Consider the following 15,276-nt stretch of genomic DNA (forward strand, 5'->3'; position numbering starts at 1 on the left):
CCCTGTCAGGGAAACATGAATTCTGCTAAAACTGAAGCAAGAACAAACATCAAATTTATGGTGAAGATTGGGTGGAAGAATGGTGAAATCACTGATGCTTTATTAAAAGTTTATGAGGACAATGCCCCAAAGATATCAACAGTTTGCAAATGAAAAACTCATTTTAAGAAGGGATGAGGGCTAGGTGTGGTGGCTCATGCCTGTAATCCCAGCACTTTGGGATGCTGAGGTGGGCACATCACCTGAGGTCAAAGGTTTGAGACCAGCCTGGCCAACATGGTGAAACCCTATCTCTACTAAAAATACAAAAATTAGCTGCGCTTGGTGGTGGGCACCTGTAATCTCAGCTACTCAGGAGGCTGAGGCGGGAGAATTGCTTGAACCCGGGAGGTGGAGGTTGCAATGAGCCGAGATCGCACCACTGCCCTCCAGTCTGGTGACAAGAGTGAAAAACTCCATTTCAAAAAAAAAAAGGAAGAAGAAGGGATGAGATGATGTTGAAGATGAAACCCACAGCAGTAGGCCATCCATATCAATTTGTGAGGAAAAAAAATTCATCTTGTTCATGCCCTGATTGAAGAGGACCAATGATTAACAGCGGAAACAATAGCCAACACCATAGACATCTCAAGTGGTTCAGCTTCCACAATTCTGACTGAAAAATTAAAGTCGAGCAAACTTTCCACCCTAAAGTTACCAAAACCATTGTACTTAGATCAGCTGCAGACAAGAGTAGAGCTTCTGAAGGAAATTTTTCACAAGTAGGACCAAGATCCTGAAGCATTTCTTCAAAGAATTGTAACAGGAGATGAAACATGGCTTTCCCAGTACTATCCTGAAGACAAAGCACAATCAAAGCAGTGGCTACCAAGAGGTGGAAGTAGTCCAGTCAAAGTAAAAGCAGACTGGTCAAGAGCGGAGGTCATGGCAACAGTGTTTTAGGATGCTCAAGGCATTTTGTTTGTTGACTTTTTAGAGAGCCAAAACTCAATTAATATCTGTTTACTAAAAGAGTATTTTGAGAAAGTTAGCCAAAGCTTTAGCAGAAAAATGACTACAATAATGCTCCTGGCTCATTCCTCTTATCAAACAAGGACAATTTTGTGAGAATCTCTATGGGAAATTATTAAGCATTCACCTTCCAGTGCTGATTTAGCTCCTTCTGACTTCTTTTTGCTTCCTAATCTTAAAAAAAAAAAAAAAATCTAAAGGGCATCCATTTGTCTTCAGTTAATAAAGTAAAAAAGACTGCAATGACATGGTAAAATTCCCAGGACCCTTAGTTCTTTAGAGATGGACTAAAATAGCTGGTATCATTGCTTACAAAAGTGTCTTGAGCTTGATGCTGAGAAATAAAGTTTCTATTTATTATTTTTTATCTTTTAATTTCATTTTTTCCATGAACATTTTGAAGTGCTCTCATATATGCAGCACAAAGTAGTGGTTGGTTTCACTTTAAATGCTTTAGTCTGATACAAGTTCCAAATAAGAAAAATAAAAAAATTTTTCTACTAAGTCTGTTTAAAGTGTGTGACTGCATTGTTTAATGATAATAAATCTAGAGATCAAAATGCTTTTCAATCACTAATAAAATTATAATGTCTTCACTGACAATACAGGAATCACTCAAATTTACCAAGAAATGTGGGAAACTTTTAAGAATAACTAATAAGCATATCAAGTGGGTACAATGTGCTTACTTCAATAATACAGGACAAAATATGAAAACTATTATTTTTTCTGAATTGTTCATTTCTTTGTATAATTTTCTAATGAAGATTATTCATTTATTGCTAAATATAATCATATCATTGTATCATAATTAAATGCACAAATGAGAAAAAACAGCTTTGTTAGTCTCTACATACCAATTATTCTTTCAGAAAATGTTGTCACTGTTATTCACATTCCTACACAGGTAACATCTGAAACCTGTATTTTGGCTTCTGTAATTATTATTTGTTATTGAAGTGATAATAATCTAAAATATACCTCATTTGAAAGAGAAAAACATCCTAGACCAAACTTATTTTTAAAAATAGTTACACTATTTTGTTAGAAATATGCTAATTTGTTAGATTAGTAGCTCTCAACTGAGGATGACTTCACACCCAATAGGGCATTTAGGATGTCTGGAGACATTTTTCATTGTCTCAACTGAGGGGAAGGTGCTACTGACATCTAGTAACTAGAAACCAGGCATCCTGCTCAACATCCTGCAATGCACAGGACAGCCCCTCACAAAAAAGAATGATCTGCCCCCAAATGTCAATAGAGCTGAGGTTTAGAAACCCTGCTACAGATAAAATTGTTTCCCAGTTTAATCTGTGCAACAAGGCAAGAAGCACACAATTCAAAATGGTGTGAAGAGAATCCCTGTTTAGAGAGTATATAATGGTTTACCAAAGGGATTTTTCTTTTTCTTTTTCTTTTTTTTTTTTTTTTTTTTGAGATAGAGTTTCGCTTTTGTTGCCCAGGCTGGAGTGCAATGGCATATCTCGGCTCACCCTCCACCTCCTGGGTTCAACCGATTCTCCTGCCTCAGCCTCACGAGTAGCTGGGATTACAGGCATGTACCACCACACCCAGCTAATTTTGTAGAGACAGGGTTTCTCCATGTTGATCAGGCTGGTCTTGAACTCCTGATCTCAGGTGATCCGCCCGCCTCGGCCTCCCAAAGTGCTGGGATTACAGGCATGAGCCACTGCACCCAGCTGGGATTTTTTTTTTTTTCTATGGAAAGTGGAATTTAAATTTCCCCTTCTTGCTATTGTTGGCACCTCACAAGGCAGGAAACACAATAGAAGGTTGAGAGGAACATGCACTTTGATATTGACTCAAAGTAATGCCTTCACTATAAAACAGGAATTACTTGACATGCTAAGAAAAACCCATCACAGAAATCAATACAGCTAAAGCTTGAGTGAATCTGAGTAACTCTTTTTCCCTCAATGTGAAAAGTAAGTGGTAGCCTGTATTGCTTAGGAAGCACTATTAAAAACCAAACTTTTAACAGTCTTAAGTAAACGTTTTCATTTTCCATAAAACTAAATGATGGCGCAGTAATATGATTGTTTACAGCTGCAAATGCCTCATCATGAACTAACTTGTTAAACTTTGAGTAAAATTTTTCTTCAATGGCTTACAGTAAAATAAATGCATTTTTAAAATTATTTCATTAAATAATGCCATGGTAGATCACTTAGTTAAATCATGTCATAGACTTGACCCAATCATCCACTGATTACATGATAAGTACACATTAATTCTAAAAAAAAAAAAAAAAAACCAAAAAAACCCTACATCCCCAAATACAAACTACTTTATAATTTTACATTAGGGAGTAGCACTGTATAAGTTACTAATGTTTTGCCCCACCCAAAGGAAAGAAAAATAGAAAACTTCATGCTAGGAAGGAAAACAAAGTTTCTTATGTGTTTAATTTTCCTAAGTGCCCAAGATATTCTTTACATTACATGTCATCAACACTTCAGGAGAAAGGTGTCAAGTTTCTGAATGGGGTAGTAAAGAGGAGCTGAGGTAAGAAAAGGACATATGACATTCATTCCTGCTAAGAAAGAAAAGAAAATCTTGCTCACACATTTCATTTTAAAGACTTGTAAGGGGGAAAAAAGTTTCTCTAAAATTTCAAATAATACAAAACAAAACATATTAGTCATTCACTTTTTAGTATGCATTACTTTAATCAGATTGTTTTGTTCTAAGGCCAAACTAAATTTAGCCCTTTAAAGATTGGAAAATATTTGATGTTGCTGGATGTTTTGCAAACTATCAAATAATTTTGGAATGTTGAACACCTATGGGAAGGGCATACTAAGTGAGTACCATAATCCAGAGGGATGTTGTCAAAGATAGGTGAGTAAAGAGGTATTTGAATACCAGCAATAAGCCAAAAAACATCACTCCTCTTAAACACAGATATTGTGGGTTCATTTAGTGACTATTACCATGCCCTCTATTGGTGCCAGGGATGTAGGGGCTCAGGTGAAAGGATATGAAAAAGTCAGGTCTGAGTCTGGCTTCACAATGGTACCTGGGAATTTGGGGGCAAACATAATCTGCTTTTGAGTGTAATCGTGTGCTACAGAGGAATGTAGATTGGGTTTATCAAAACAAAAGGCCTGGTTATTCATTTACAACAGGCTTGGTGACCACAGAAGTTATCCCAAGTTTTTGATTATTCTACTCCATTACAAGATACTTTACAGGGTTTTAAAGGTATGTTACAGGTACTTTACAGGCCAAAGCATTAACACAGACATTGCTGATTTAGTAAGCATCTGGCCTGCTTCTCTGACATGCATTTATATGGAACCCTTTCAAACAATATTCAGTGATAGTTCATATTGAATCCTTCACGTCACAAGAAAATCATTTTTTTGGTAAATTATTTTGTTTTGGTATTAGATTGGTGTTAATTTTTCTCATTTCATTGTGAAGGAAGATAAAATGTTGTCTAAAGTCATTTCTGAACTTTGTACATTCATCTCCAAACATCTGAGCATTATTATTCTGTGTGGGAGATACAGTTATGGTATAGGAAGGTATACCAGTGACAAGTGGACCAGTGTAGGGCTGGAGAGGGTGGGGAGCACTAATGGAGTCATGCTGAAGACCAGATGGGAAAGCCAGCCTCAGATAGATTCTAATTCAGATGCAGCATTTATTGAGTAATTTGGGAGCAAGTTACCTATATGGCTCACTTTTAAAATGGGGATAAAAATCTCACTCTACTACGATTTTTGTGAAGTTGACAAAGATTCTATGTGAATGCATGATGAGTTCTTAGAAACCAGTAGCAGTTAACTGAATTCAGTGCCTGACCACCACCACTCTCTTCTGCCACGTCTCAGGGTACTCTGCCACACTGGCTAAAATCCAAAGGATTCCTACTAATTCTGTCAAGGATTAATGATGTACAAGTGTCTTCCCTTGCAGAACTTCTAGTCTATCCTCATAGTTGTTGAGAATTTCTGGGAAAATCTTTGTTTCTGCAGCTTGTTTGAGGTATTTTATTTTTTCACCAGCAAAAACTTTTCAGTAAAACTTATTTCTAAGTGTAGAGATATCTTCATGTCCCAAAGTTGCTAAAGGGCACCTGAAGCCTTGCTGTACAAAAATTCTAATTTCAACTTAATTTTCAATACATTCAATCCAAAGACTATTAACTCGTGGCTATATCACTCTTCAGACAAAATAACTGGATGTTATAATCAAAACCTTCCAGAGTTACAAAAAAATCTAATTCTGCAAAAGACAATCAATGTAATAATTACAGAGGTATTATGGTGACTCATTAGAAGAGGCAAGTGTTAGAAAGGAGCTTTTTCTCTAAATAGCAGCCCTATCATCTCTGCAATTCGACTAATCCCATTACACCTACACAGAACAAATCTTAAATTTTAATAATAAATTTCATGAAGGCTACTGAACCTGGGCAATGTTGGCACCAGCATTATGAGATCATTATAGGAAGTTCCTGAACCTGGTGCTAGAGAGGTGATTCATCAGCTCTCTCTAAGATGGTAAAGATTTTATGGATCAACATGGGAGTAGGCATTTTTCAATGTTTCAAAAGCCTGGCTTGGGTATTCAACAGTTTGACATACTTAGCTGCAGCAGCAGCCACAGTTTGTTTAGCCAGGGGTAACACGTAAGAGTGATAAATTAGAAAATGTCAAGTCATTCTTTCCCTCACCTGCCTGACTTTAAGTAATTAATGACCGCTGTTTAAATGAATTGATTAGTTTAATAATTGAAAAATTCAAGATGCTACCCTTATTTCTGTTATTTCTCCCATCTCCTTCTAACAAGTTGTTTAAGAATTGTATCTCTGTTAAAGTACAATCACGTGTCACTTAATGATGAGGATATATCCTGAGAAAAGTGTCATTAGGTGATTTCATTGTGAACATCACAGAGTGTATTTATGCAAACACCTAAGCATTATCATTCAGTGTGGCAGATATACAAAAAGTTATACACAACAAGGTACAGAAAGGCTTACCAGTGACCTAGTGGACCATGAAGTGAACATCACAGCATGTACTTACACAAACCTACTACACACCTAGGCTAGATGGTACAGCCTATTGCTCCTGTAATACAGACCTGTACAGCATGTTACTATACTAAATACTGTAGGTAAGTGTAACACACTAGTATTCATGTATCTAAACACATCTAAACATAGAAAGGTACAGTAACAATACGGTATTATAATCTTATGAGACCACTGTTGTCTATGAGGTCCATTATTGACAGGAACATCCTTATTTGAAACCTGACTGCATATTAACAAGCAGATTCCAGCCACCATTTTACAATAACAACAACAACCACATGCACAACAGCAAAAGCTAACAATTTTTTAGCACTGACTACATGCCAGTTACTGTTATAAGCACATCTCAAGGTGCTACACCAAGCTGGTGAGGCTGGGGGATGTCAGCAATGGGGTCAAAGGATGCAAAGCCTCAGAAAGGAGGAAAACATTTGATTTTTTTTGAGATCTACTGCACAGCATGTTGAATATAGCTAATAACTGAGTACCATACATTTCATAATTACAGAGAGTAAATTTCAAATGTTCTAATCACAAAAAAGATTAAATATTTGGGATGGATATGTTAATCAGCCCGATTTAATCATTCCACATTGTATTCAAAATTCATAACATCACTTTTTACCAAATAAATACAATTATAAGTTATTAATATATAATTTTAAAAATTCTGAGAGCCCGTTAGATTTCTCAAGGGTTAACGAGATGCACGTGGGTCTCACAACTCCAGAAAGCATAGAAACTATCTCCTTGGCATCTCTAAAGAAGATGGTCTTGAAAACCAGATAAAGACAATCTTTTACACATCCCACAAATATTAACTGAGGGCTTCCTTTGTGCCAGGCATAGAGCTCTATGCTCTAGATGTGCTTACTCATCTAATCATCACGACACCACCATTGCTCCCATTTCACAGATATTTAATAGAAGGGTGGAGAAACTTGCTCATAGACCCCCAGTAAGAAGGTGGCAGAGTCAAAATGAAGAGAATAGATTTGGCAAATCACTTGGAGTCACTCAGTGAATGGTGTCATCATCTCGGCACCCAACTAGAAAGCTGCAGGATGCCTCTCTTCCTTTCCTCTCTATTCTCATGGCTGTTAGAATAGTGCCTGGCACATGTTCAGCATGTTAAAATAATTTTGTTGGGGCTCAGAAAACAGTATCTCAAAAGGAAGACTGCTGCTGAGCATCTTCAGAAGTAAAAGTTTCTCTCTGACCTTCTCCCGTCCTCCTGTCTCTCAGTCCCATTTTGCCCTGATGCTAGCCATAGAAACTAGAATCCCTTTCCCCCAAGATAGGTCATAAAAATCAGAACCCCTTTTCCCAAAAGTCAGTCATAAAACCTAAAAAGTTCTATGTAAAAACTGGCCATGAAGAAATGATCTGACCTACCTTGTTTGACTGTAGATCCTAAGACTCCTGTTCTAGACAGGGTCCTCCCTCATACCAAGAATGAAGAAATGCTTCTCAGAGAGGCCAAGAAGAATCTAGACAGACAGGTCTTGCTGGGTTTCCCCCACTCAGTCCATTAGCATTTAAATCAGACCCTTTCTGTCCAATCACATTTCTACATGGCTGTCCACATGTTGTTGAACCTAAGCATAAAAATGGACAATTGTCCATTTTTCCCTGTATGTTAGGTATTCATTCCAAAGCTCCCTGTGTATACAAGTTAAATAAATGTGTATGCCTTTTCTTCTATTAATCAATCTGCCTCATGCTAGTGTATTTTCAGTGACCCTTTAGGGCGCAAATGGGAAGTTTCTTCTTGACTCCCTTACAGTTAGTAAATGAAATAGGTAAAACACATGAGCCAACTGCTCGCACTAAATGAGTAAAACCATGCTTAAGATAGGCAGAATAAACACAAGGCTCTGTGAGCTGCAAAGTGAAGGCATTTAATCAGGCCCACTAACCAAATTCTCTGTGTGAATTCAAATGCTATAGATCTGTTGCTGATTTACTGTGTGTTATTCTTTATTGGTTTTGGAGGTCTGAGACTATCACAAAGAGGTTCTTGTGGTCTGTTCTTGGCATCTCACAACATCTCACAATGTTGTCATGGGTAAGATAACTGATAACTGTTTGTTGATTAGACTTTCCTGGGCAAATATAACTGATTACAGAGAAATCATAGCCATAACTGGCCATGTTTACTTTAAAACTGTGAAGCTATATATAAACAACTAACAAAATGGGGCATATTGCTAAATCAATGAGAGCAAAGTACCCAAGTCCAAGACTATTTTCAAATGATATGTTTACCTTCTCACACTAATCTATTCATTTTCCTTCTTTGATTAGATTTTAAAGGTTTAGATCAAGTGTGGTTCTCACAAAAACTAGACATATTACTTCCACCTAGTGACCCTCTTGCCGCTATATTTTTCCCACCATTTTCATGAACAAGCTCCTTTTAGATCCATCCCCCAGAAATATACTTTCTCTGAATAATCAAATTATTCAATCTCTTTTTGTGCATTCTGCTCAGGGCTTCCCTATGATGTCTGACTCGCTCTGGTATTTTGGGTGCTGATGAATCTTAGAGATGTACACATATATTCTGACTCATTTGCAACTTTTTTCTTGATGCAAACAAACACAAAGCAAACGAAAATGTTCTAGAGGGCACATACATTCCCTTATTCACACTGCAGGGCCACAGTGTACAGACAGCAGAAAGTCATGTGGTTTGGCTTGCTGGTAATACCAGAGATCTTCATCCCTATGCTTTGTGAAGTGGATACATCAAAGTGCCTCTCTTTCAAGGTGGTTTGACTCAAGTTCATGTTGAGAAATGCATTTTAGACTAAACTTTTTTTTTTTTTTTTTTTTTTTTTTGAGATGGAGTCTGGCTCTGTCGCCCGGGCTGGAGTGCAGTGGCCGGATCTCAGCTCATTGCAAGCTCCGCCTCCCAGGTTTACGCCATTCTCCTGCCTCAGCCTCCCGTGTAGCTGGGACTACAGGCACCTGCCACCTCGCCCAGCTAGTTTTTTGTATTTTTTAGTAGAGACGGGGTTTCACCGTGTTAGCCAGGATGGTCTCGATCTCCTGACCTCGTGATCTGCCCGTCTCGGCCTCCCAAAGTGCTGGGATTACAGGCTTGAGCCACTGCGCCCGGCTAGACTAAACTTTTTTATTTTGAGATAATTGTAGATTCACATTCATCTGTAAGAAATAATATAGAGCCATATCCTATACTCTTCTCCCAGCTTTCCCCAGTTGTAACATCTTTCATGACTATAGTACAATGTCACAGCCAGGAAACTGACATTGATTCAACTATCTTATTTAGAATTCACAAGTTTTACATGTTCTCATTTATGTGTGTGTATGTGTATGTGTGTGTATTTAGTTATATGCAATTTTATCACATATGTATCTTTGTGTGACAACCACAATAGTCAGGACACAGAACAGTTTCATTGCCACAAGGATTCCTCATGGTACCCCTTTACAGCTATTTGCACCTTCCTCTCAACTCATCGTCTTCTTAAATCTAGCAACCACTAATCTGCTTTCCATATTCAATGAAAAGAGGATGTCCAACTGGGCAGAGGCAACATCCAGCAGGAGACAATTACACATTCATTGAAGAGGATGCTCAGATAAAGTACAGTTACCTTCTCCACTGAGAAAAGTAAGGCTATGGCATCAGTAGAAAATTATGTTCTTTATTCTTAAATAAATCCACATAGGATGGGGCTTGATATACTTTGGCTGTGTTCCCACCCAAATCTCAGCTTGAATTGTAGTTCCCATAATCCCCACATGTCATGGAAGGGACCCAGTGGGAGGTAATTGAGTCACAGGGATGGTTACCCTCATGCTGTTCTTGTGACAGTGAGTTCTCACGAGATTTGATGGTTTTATAAGGGGCTTTTGTCCCTTTTGCTCAGCAATTCTCCTTGCTGCTGCCATGTGAAGAAGGACTTGTTTACTTCCCCTTCCATCACGATTGTAAGTTTCCTGAGGCCTCCACCACCATGCTGAACTGTGAGTCAATTAAAGCTCTTTCCTTTATAAATTACCCAGTCTCCAGTACATCTTTATTAGCAGCACGAAAATGGACTAATACAGGGTAGATGGTCAATCCAGCAGTAGAATGGGACGAAAATCTAGGTTAGTTAAAAATCTTTGTGCATAAGGAAAAGAACAGCATGAAAAAGTAGAAGAGATAGCCTTCTCTTTTTCTTAAATAAGACAGGAAAAAGCACCTTTTATTGTCCTTGCTGTAGTGGCAGCAGACTCATTAGTTTTCATAAAACACAATTTCTGCAATATGGTCTGTTGATAAGGTTGCTCCATCATGGGAGGACAAACTTGAGGCTGAATGTTAATGACAGAACTAGGTCTTCTCTCAAAGCCTCTAATGTGTGCTATTTCTCATGAAAAACCCCTGACATCATAAGATGCTTCAGTTAAAGCTTCTGAAATATTGCAGTGGCATAATTGACAGGTTTGTTGGTGCTATGAGTTTCTCACACATGTAAACCCTTTCGGAAAAGTTGGAGATAAAAAGATAGGGGAGAGTTTGGTTTAGAGTCACAAAGTTCCAGATACCAGCCACAGATGCCTCTGCCCAGTGTCGCTACATGTTCTTTTCTAAGAAATGCATTCAATCACTCAGTATTATGCACTGTGATTGAAAAAAAAAAAGATCTACTCACCACCATCTACCCTCCCTTACTTATCCTCCATGTGAAGCTCATGGTAGCAGCAGCTGAAGACAGAAAAGTTGTATCTGTTTTCTCACACCAGAGACATTACTTGGTGACCTGGTGAATGGCATAGGCAAGATTATCCATGTTACTGGAGGTGCTCCCTGCCACAGGGATGCAGCCATCCTTTGTCATATAGATGGAAAACTCCTTGGTTAGCTTTTCCACCTGTTCAGGCTTTAGCCTTGTGAAACAAAGCATGCCAATTTAGTCAGTCATGTGTTGTCAGATGTGCGAGGAACTCTCCTTACTGCAGTTGGAGATCAGCTGAGTCTGCGTGCTAATAATGCAGTTGGCCATGATTTTCACTTCTTGCAACCATTGTTTTCGCAAACCCAGGCTGTTCAGAATGGTAGAGGCAATACAGGCCCCATTGAGAGAAGGGTTGGAATACATGGGACGGATCAGGATCTTCAACTGACTCCACTGTTTTGGTTTCATTCACTGTCTTTGCAGATCACAGTGAAGGCTCCCATATGCTGACCATATAAAGCCCATGTTCTTGGCATATGATTGACAGAGACAAACATTAATGCTTCGTTCAATGAAGTTGCACAGAGCCCAGGTATCCTTGTTACCATCACCACTGGCAAAACCTTGGTAGACCATATCAAAGAATGCACAGATTCTTTTCCTTTGCCACTATTATTATTTTCTTCCGCTGCTTTGCATGAGGGTCCCAGGCATGCAGGAGAAGAGCACTTTGCTCTGGTATTTTTGAAATGTCCTCCATAGCTCCCGTGAAGTCAAAACTGCAAGTCTTGGGGTCATAGTATTAATAATCTTGTAGTTGCATGCCAGCTGCCCTGAAGATTGGTGTGTGATTTCCCCAGGGTGGTTTGGGCAGAAAGACATCTCTGTCTTCAAAATTTTTAAAAATCTTTGCGTAAAACTGGCTCCACCCCTTAAGGCCCTAGTTCCAGAAATGATTCGCACAGTGACAGACTGGCCACTTTTCAACACTTTGCTCTTCTCACCCAAGGCTAGTTCTGTAGATGCCTTGCAAAATTCAGCTTGTCCCCCAATGGGCAGGTATTCCTTGTCTAAATATTTTTAATTATATTTTGAGTTCTGGGGTACACGTGCAGAATGTGCAGTTTTGTTACATAGGTACACACATGCCATGGCGGTTTGCTGTACCCATCAACCCATCACCTACATTAGGTATTTCTTCTAATGTTATCGCTCCCCTAGCCCCTTGCCCCCCAACAGGCCCTGGTGTGTGATGTTCCCCTCCCTATGTCCATGTGTTCTCATTTTTCAACTCCCACTTATATGAGTGAGAACATGCGATGCTTGGTTTTCTGTTCTTGTGATGGTTTGCTGAGAATGATGGTTTCCAGCTTCATCCATGTCCCTGCAAAGGACATGAACTCACCCTTTTTTATGGCTGCATAGTATTCCATGGTGTATATGTGCCACATTTTCTTTATCCAGTCTATTATTGATGGGCATCTGGGTTGGTTCCAAGTCTTTGCTATTGTCTAAATTTTTTACTGTAATCTAACTGGGTCTCTTATCATCCCGGTAGGCACCAACTCCCAGATTCATCTTTTTGCTATTGATGTCCCTCTTAAATGCTTTGGTGACTCCCAGGATGGGATCTGGAGGTCTCATTTCCACATGGGCCCACAAGGAGCTGGCTCTGGCAGAGGTCATGGTGGGGAGGCCTAGGTAAAAGGTGGCAGCGACCCCCTAGAGGACACGGCTGGAGTGGAGCAGGGTAGGGCCATGGTGGACCTTGAGAGTGCAGTGGGTAGACACAGGACAAAGTAGAGGGCAAGAGGGCGCAGACCCAGGGGGCATGGGCTCCTGCTGAAGGTTTTGTTCTTGTTTTGTATTATGAGACCTCCACAGTGGAGTGTAAAATGAAGTTAATTCTCTGCATATTTTGAATTAAAGCTTGCACAGGTGTTTCAGCCTGCTAAACAGTTCAGCCTGGAGTATTTCAACTTTGAATTATTCAAATAATTATTTTAAAATATTTTAATATAATTTAGCACACAGAGAATGCCTCTGTGTAAAGTGGTGGTAATTTAAAATAACTAATGATCATAATTATTGGAATCTAGTCTCCTGGGCATTTTCTACTTCATAATTTACAGGGAGCCTATGAGAGTTCAAACACACTGTATTTTTGCCAAAGGAGCCTCATGCTTTGTCTGCATTTTATGGCTTCCTTTGCACCTGGAGCAGCTATTTTAGGACTGTCTAGACAATCACCCCAGCTTTAAAGGTCTTTTCCTTTCTTTTCACATAGTCACTGAGCATGAAGGGTAACAAATAGATGATGCTGGCACTCTCTCACCAAAGATACTATTCAAATAGAGACAGGAACAAGAATGCCTTTGCTCTGGCTCACAAAATCAAGGTGCCTTAATATACAGCCCCAGATGTCTACCAATTGGCCAGGCTTTAAACCAACAAGAAGGCCTTCCAATGTCCACATCTGTGTAGTAGCTGGATCATACTTTTTGGTTGAGCTGCGTGAAATGGTTACTATTTGACCATCTTGGACATATAAAAATGGCAATTTAAGATGTTTCAATCCAAGAGATTTGGGAAAGAATTTGGGAGTGCTCTGTTTCCTTTTTCCCTCTCCAATTCCCAAGCAACATTCATCTGGGTTCTAGCAAGGACCCAGGATGTACAACTTCTGCAGGTCACTTTTGCCAGTACAGGGAAATAATGTAGCCAAGCATGATTCTGGAACATTTCATACATATGTGTCCTAGGTAATACCTAAAAGTCAGTAAGTAATATCCCAGGGAGATGTACACCAAGTCAGTTTACTTCACCCCTCACAGTCCTTTCTTTCAAGAGGTAAGAGACAGCTTTTAAGCTCTCCACAGGACTCCTACAGTCCACCTGTCCCCAGGCTCTTTAATGGGTTCTGAGACTGCATCCCAATCTCAGACCCTCCTGGGAATATTTCTACTTGGTACTCTCTGATGGCAAAATTATTTCATTTTGGAGGAAAATAATACACAAAAGTAGATATCTACAGATATATAGATGTACATTGTATATAACATACAATATTCAATTATATTATATACAACATACACTATATATGCATTTTTACATTATATACTATATATAAAATATGTCACCTAGCAATGATCAGTTTTATTTGCTTCCTTATAATGTTAGAGTATTTATTTCTCAGCACAAGATGTGCATATATTAATTTTCTGCTAACATCATACCATTTCTACTGTATTGTTCAAGAGCTATCTCTACCCTTTACTCTGTCCCACTTTCTCCACTGATGATATGTGTACATGAATTAGTTTGGGGGTCTGAAGTCCAAAGCATTTCTCCTGAATATAAACTGGAGCTTCAAAAACGAGAGCAGCCCAAGAAGGTTGGGCCAAGGGCTGAGAAATTTCATATCGGTGCCACTCACAACTGAAAACTTTGTGCCAGGCACTGGGCTAAATGCAATGGTAGTATGGGGATACAAAGTAGATGAACACTCAGTCTCCATTTAAACAGATACCATTCTTATAGGGGAATAAAATTACAACACCAAGTGGAGCAAACACAGCACAGAACCAAGTCAACAGATGTTGTCTTAGTCCATTTTGTGTTGCTATAAATGCTGGGTAGTTAATAAACAACAGAGGTTTATTTTGGTTCAAAGTTCTGCTGGCTTTACAAGATAGATGGCACTGGCATCTGCTTGGATTTCCTCAAGGGCTTTTGTACTCCATTAAAATATGTTTGAGAAGGTCAAAGAGGAAGGAGACACGTGCAAAGACGTGTCCTGGCTTTCTAGCAACCCACTCTTGCAGGAACTAATCAATTCCCCTGAGAACCAATCTAGTCTCATGAGAATGGCACCAAGCTATTTATGAGGGAATCCATACCTATAACCCAGACATCTCCTACTAGGCCCCACCTCCAATATCACCATGCTAACCATCAAATGTCAACATGAGATTTGATGGGGACAAACAAACCATGTCCAAACCACAGCAAATATGGATTCAAATTATCCGAGGGCCATGGCTTATGAGCAGCGTTATTAGGGCAATTTGCTTAACTTACCCTATTTCCTCCCTTGAGTATCAGTTAATGATAATTCCAATTTTACTTGGCATTTAATAAGATAATTACTGAAAATTTTATGTCAGGTAGAGTGAGACTGGCAAACTTAAAACACTATAAATGCAAGCCCTTATTTTTAGTGAGCATCCACTGCATGCATATACTACCCCATTTCATCCTCAGCAATCTCAATCTTTTAATGTATTACTACTTTCTTCCTTTTAGATAGACAAGTTGGGCAAAAATAAGTTAAATAATTTTACCACTAACAGAAGACTCTTTGCTGCAGGACAATAATGAAGTCCCGAACTGAAGGCAAATTTCTCCAAAGTCACCAGCAATTTTTCACTTCTCAATTGCCAATATCTTCTCACTTTGTCAGTTTTCACTTCCCAGACACTCCTTAAAGCAATT

General features: G+C 38.9%; 1 protein-coding gene and 1 pseudogene across 1 annotated transcript in view; both read right to left on the reverse strand.

The window, feature by feature from the left end:
* Positions 1–15,276, reverse strand: part of ARHGAP6 (Rho GTPase activating protein 6) — a 532,527-nt gene that overhangs the window by 198,603 nt on the left and 318,648 nt on the right. The window lies entirely within an intron of this gene.
* LOC112616229 lies at positions 10,855–12,615 on the reverse strand (annotated as a pseudogene).

This window comes from Theropithecus gelada, chromosome X (genome assembly GCF_003255815.1).
Source record: "Theropithecus gelada isolate Dixy chromosome X, Tgel_1.0, whole genome shotgun sequence".
In the NCBI taxonomy this organism is placed as follows: Eukaryota; Metazoa; Chordata; class Mammalia; order Primates; family Cercopithecidae; genus Theropithecus; species Theropithecus gelada.